Here is a 6,000-nt window from a genome sequence, read left to right on the forward strand (position 1 = left end):
TCCTATCACTTTGTGAATCAGACATCTTCATCAAGACTAGACCTCATACTCAACCTATCCTTCTGTGATATCTACAACCCTATCAAATATATCAAGAATTTACTTGGCTCTTTTTTCTAACAACAAAACATATTAAGAAATACAACTTTAAGGAATTGCAACTGGGTTTAAGCTCTTTGTTCAAAAACAAAAAAACATTATAGACAACATAGATAAGAGACAAGAATCAGACTAAAGATAAAATGGAATTGCCAATTTTATTTATTTCCTTGAAACAAATACATAAAGGATGTATGAATAACTCATAAAATAGCTGAATAGATTAGAACTATCTATAGAACTTCATTAATGTTGTTCATATACAAAGAGAAATGCTAAAGAATGGTGGTATCACAGTAATGGAAAACCTTCTAAACTAGAACTAACCTTGTGGTATCAAAGTAGTAGAAAAATATCCAAGAAACCCTTAAAGAAAGAGAAGAGAAGAGAATACATAAAATGAAAGTAATCTCAAATCTGCTATATTGCTGCCATTTGTCCACTTGAAAAACCTCCATCTACTCATGCATAACTTCTCTCCACTCTCTTCATGTAACTGAAAATTAAATCTTCATCATTTCTATTGATGAATGCTTGAAATATCTTCAAAATGATGGAATCACCAATTGAAAAAGATGCTAGATTTGATATTAAAAAGGGCTAAAACACCTTCCAAATGGATTTTAAGGAAAAATAGAACTCTTAAAATATTTCCCCCTAAATTTGGAGCCAACAAACTCCCATGTCTACTCTAGCTAATTCCGATGCTAAATAATGACAAACACCCTTTCTACCAAGAAGGCCCCTGATTTCACAAATCTACTTATAAATTCTTACCACTAGATACTTGCACACATTCTGACTGCATATTTGGAAAATTCATCTTCTACCCTTTCTAATGGTATATTTTACTCCATATTTTTTGGATAAAAGGCCCCTCCAGTGTGCATTTGAAATTTCAAGCCCTTGGCCATGAACATGGCATTTTAAAAGTTTTAAAAATTTAAAATTTGAATATAGTCTAAACTATAGATTATATAAACTTCATTTAAAAAATCCAAATCTAAATGTGTGCACTCAACTTGGGAATCATTTTCCTTGTAATATTTCATAATTTCCATTTTTCTCTTCAATTCCACCTAGGTGCCACTTGGCACATTTTTATTTGTCAAATCACCTCATCATCGGCCTACACAATCCTCCCTATTTTCTCTTAAGATCTTATAGTCCCCTTAGCTTCATATCTTTGAAGAGGCCTTTTAAGTTTCTTACAATCTTATGAGCCACAACTTATCATAAGATCAAAATACTAGATGCCATATATTTTCTAGAGCCCCAAACTTACACTTAGTATTGAGTCTTATGACCATACAATCAAAATTTTGTGTAGTATCAAGATTTGTCTTTTCCTACCTTACGATCTTTCAATTGCAATCAACTAACATTTGTTCTAACTTCAGAAGCTTTCCCTTAATCACTGCTTTTTACCTCCTGATCATATGCCTAACATTTCTTTGTGACATTGAAAACTTCATGATCTAGCCTCACAATCTTATGATCCTCTATCCTTTGTAACATCATAAGAATTTATTTACATGTGCTTATGCATTGGGCTCCACTTAGCTTTAACATTTCCTTTTTTATGATCTTATGACCATATTAGCTTACAATCCAATGTAGCATCTTAACTTTGAAATTGGAGGCTCTCGATCCTACAAATTCTCTTATCTTCTTAGCTCTTCATCTTTTCTCCTCTCAATCTTATGATGAGTGTAAGATCATAACACATCAAATTTTTCCTTCCAAATATTTGAAATCTTGTATCACTATAACTCCTCTATCTTAAGCCTTATGATCTCATGATTAGGCATAAGATCAATACTTCATTTCCCCTTACATCCATTTATATGAAAGCCTCAAATTTCTCACCACATATCATCCTTCCTCTATTTGGGTACCCAAAATATCTATTGCATGGTTGTCAACTATCCATAGGCCCCACCACATGAGCTTGGATTTGCCTACAAAGCATGTCTCTTAAAGAAAATTAATTATTGTGCCTCCATATATTTAAACATTAAAAGTTTCTCTACAATATGAATGTAGGACTAAATCTTTTCACTTTCTTTCACTAACTACTATGATCTTTTGATGACCATCCAAATAACCATCTCACACCTTTAATATAGTTCAACACCTAACATTTCTTCTAGTTGTGAAACAATGATGGCTCAAACAATTAACTACTACTTTACTCAACTGTTTTGGTTGTGTTACACACTCTTGCAACTCAAAAATCTAACTTAGCATTTAATCCCACAATGATGTGATGATAGACTTTCATAGCTTTTCTACTCTTACTAGAGGTTAACCTTAACTCTCTATGATATTGTGACTAATTAGGCCTTAACTATCTTTGATTACCCTTTCTTACATTCCCAACTTAAGCTTTCACTTCAATTTAAGCCATGTGATGGTGCGATGATCATTTTTCAACTACTGACCACTTTGTCACAACTCCATAACTTAAAATGTACTCAATGCTTTCTAGCCTATGATCTTGCAATTACTATTTGAAGCTAATTGTTTATTTCTAATTATAGCCTCTAAACTTGAATTCTTAGCTCAACACTTAACCCTACAAAGCTGTGATCGCAAGCTTTCACTACTTTGCAACCTTAACCCTAGGTCGTCAATCTCAACTACCTTTGACCATGCGATTACATTTAACTTAACTTCTACTATCTTTCATACCTTCATAACATAGACTAGAGTTTATTTGACCAATTGCAATCATGTGATGGTTTTAAATGTAACTGCATGGATTATGCCCTTCACACCATTGCAACTTGAATTTCTTTAATCCATAACTAATCTATGATCATGAGATTGATAGTGAGTCACTCTTTTGCACCCTTAATTTGACAATTAGTCCTAATAGCTGTGAAGCCACCTTGACCTATTGGTGACTAGTTTGCATCCTCACAACCTTCAAAATGCCTAGTGATTACAAAGAAGTGATGTTGTGCTTGAAAGACTTTCACAACAACACAACTTAAAATACTTAAGAGGCATGAAATATGAAGTAATAAAAGATTAAAAGACTTAGGGATATCAACATACAAGCAAGATTTTTTATGTATCCATTTTTATGCTTGCATATAATTTTATGAATAATTCATTAGAATATGGGACATGACTATTTCCCTAGGGTTTTTCATAGGGAATGATAAATTTTTAGAAACCCTAAACATAAAAAAATACCCTCTTCTTGATTTTCACAAGGCATTTCAAAACTTTTGGCTAGGTGATAGGATGTACATTTTATGTGTGTTTGTGGCTAGATCATTATCTCCATTGGCACAATAGGAGTGGACCTAAGGGTTCCATGTGGTTGGTAGGTGTAGCTACCTATACCACTACTAAGGGTTGATGTACAAAGATGACCTACTTCACTTGAGGCTAGTGCTAGATTTTCACTTGGTACTTTGGTATATTTGGAGTGTGTTCTCTTGTGATTTATGTCTTACTTTGGATGCATTGATATCATGTTTTATATGATGTTTGTATATTTACTTAATGAATTCCTTTATCATGATGTTGTATCATTATATTTCTATATGAGGTATGTTGTATCATAGTGCTAGATGAGGTTTCTTACCACTACTTTGGATTAGTGATGCTATGGGTATATTAGCATGTTGGATGTATTTGTTTCTGTGATGTTATTTGTGGGTTATTGGTAAGAATGATCTCATGATACAACTCTTACTATCTGTCAGCATTTTGAGATTCATGCTCAGGGGATGGCTATGTTGGAAATGATTGAAAAGATCGTGAGTGAAGAATAATGTAACTGGTAAGGAATGTTTTCAATCATTGTTTTTTCATTGATGTCAAACTTGCTACTCGCTAGAATGACAATTTCTTTAGTGATCCAAGTACTATCAATTGGTTGATTGACAAGGAGGAGGCAATCAATAAGATGTAACTAGAACACCTAGAGAAAGGCTGAAGTTATGATGTTGTAATGAAGTACAAGGATCAACTAAGACATTAATGAAATAGTTTATTGATGACATAATCTAAGACATAAAGAATGGACACACTAAAACATATCAAAGATGTAAGGTTTAGCTAAGTCATTTTTTAAGCCTAACTAAGTTCATTAGAGAGAGTTGAGCAAGCTAGTTAGTGCTGAACAGATTCTCAGTTGAAGCCAAGAAAGTTCAACTTTAGCATGTGCTGAGTAAAGATCAAGTGTCAAGTGAAGATCAAGTGCCAAGTGAAGATCAAATGCCAAATAAAGATTGGGTGCCGAGTGAAGATCAGGTGCCAAGCATGATATAGGAGCCGAGCATTAGTAAACCAATAATGTCGAGTTGCTGCATTATTTTGAAAAGTCAAAGATTCACCAGATCTGAGCTGACATGGTAGTTATCTAGAATTTTGTGAACCAAATAGAAGATAAGAATGATGAGTTGGTGGCACAAAAAACTATGTAAAACATTTAGTATAAAGCCCTTATTGCTACTCTCTAGCAATTGTAACAGTTAGTATAAATCCTATGGACCTAGGGTGGTTTAATAGCCATGTTGTAAATCCTTTAACAGGGTGACATTCCAAGTGAATGTTCCAAAGTCCTTTAACTAGGCCCATTCCTAATAGTATGGTAAAATCCTCTAACAAGGTCACATTTAAAATTATGTTGTAAGCCTCTAACAGGGCAAGCCTTTAACAGGGCATCACTTTAAAAGAGTGAGAATTGAGTAGCATGTTACTGGTGGTTTTTCCCAAATTGGGTTTCCACGTAAATCATTGTGTCATGTGTTGATCTTGCATGTTTTATTCTTGCATATTGATTTGCTGTAACTTGCTAAGATGGTTGTTTTAAGATTAGATGGATGAATAGTTTAATGGACTCACTATAATTAGTGAAAAAGTATTATTAGGGCATTTAGACTTTGAATAACTGATTCACCCTCCCCTCACAGTTATTCTAAATAATTCTAACAGGCTAGGGCCTTTAAGGGTCTCATGATGCTATTATGGATGGGAGGAAATGAGAATAGTTATTTTCAATTTGGTGGCTCTTGGATGTGTTTTCCTTCTTGAGATAGTTTATTTATGCTCATGTATGTTATTGTGATGTTACTTTTCCACATTGTTACTAGATGCTATGGATTAGGTGGTTAGATGCTTGATTCATCCCTTCTATCATGATTAGTTGTTTTAAATTCATTTGAGTGTTTGAGCCTTGATTATTGTGGATTTGGTACTCCTTAGTGTGGAGGTTCTAACTCTTTCCCCTTTAAATTCCTCATTTAACTATTTCTTTGCAAACTTGGGTGACATAAGTTCAACATTGGATGATACTAGAAAAGTATCACATGCCTTAAGGAGAAATATTATGTGATATTGGAAAGTATCACACTACAATATTGAGTTCTATCATGTGACATTGGTAAAGTATTACACAATAGTAATAAGGTCTATCATGCTCCCCCTAAAAGTGTTCCCTAGTAGTAGTAAGTAGTATTGCATGATAGTGGAAAAGTGTCCCCTAATTCCTTTACAAAAACTTGCTTGAGAAAACAATAGCTATCTCTAGATTTGTTGGTTGAGACTCAAAGGGTGTTTTGGGTACCCTCTTGGGATGCACTCCTTATTAGGTCCTGATAGGTCAGAGATCATTGGTTTCTTGTTTACATTAACTTTCATACTTGGTTTTGGACACATTAGCAAGTAGTGACACTTGGAGATTTGTTAGTTGCCTAGACTTTGTGGTTAACTCTTTTGTAATGATATTTTGATCAATTGCATGCTGATGTGTTTGATTCTATGCTTGTTCAAAAAAAAATATTGGCTTTTATTTATCCTTGTTCCAAGGATCTCCAGGTGGGTCATTAAATCATGTGAATTTTGAGAGTTTTGTAAATATTAGTAAGATGAAGAAAGTAA

This window comes from Cupressus sempervirens, chromosome 11 (genome assembly GCF_028749045.1).
Source record: "Cupressus sempervirens isolate cs-2001-9-10 chromosome 11, ASM2874904v1, whole genome shotgun sequence".
NCBI lineage: Eukaryota > Viridiplantae > Streptophyta > Pinopsida > Cupressales > Cupressaceae > Cupressus > Cupressus sempervirens.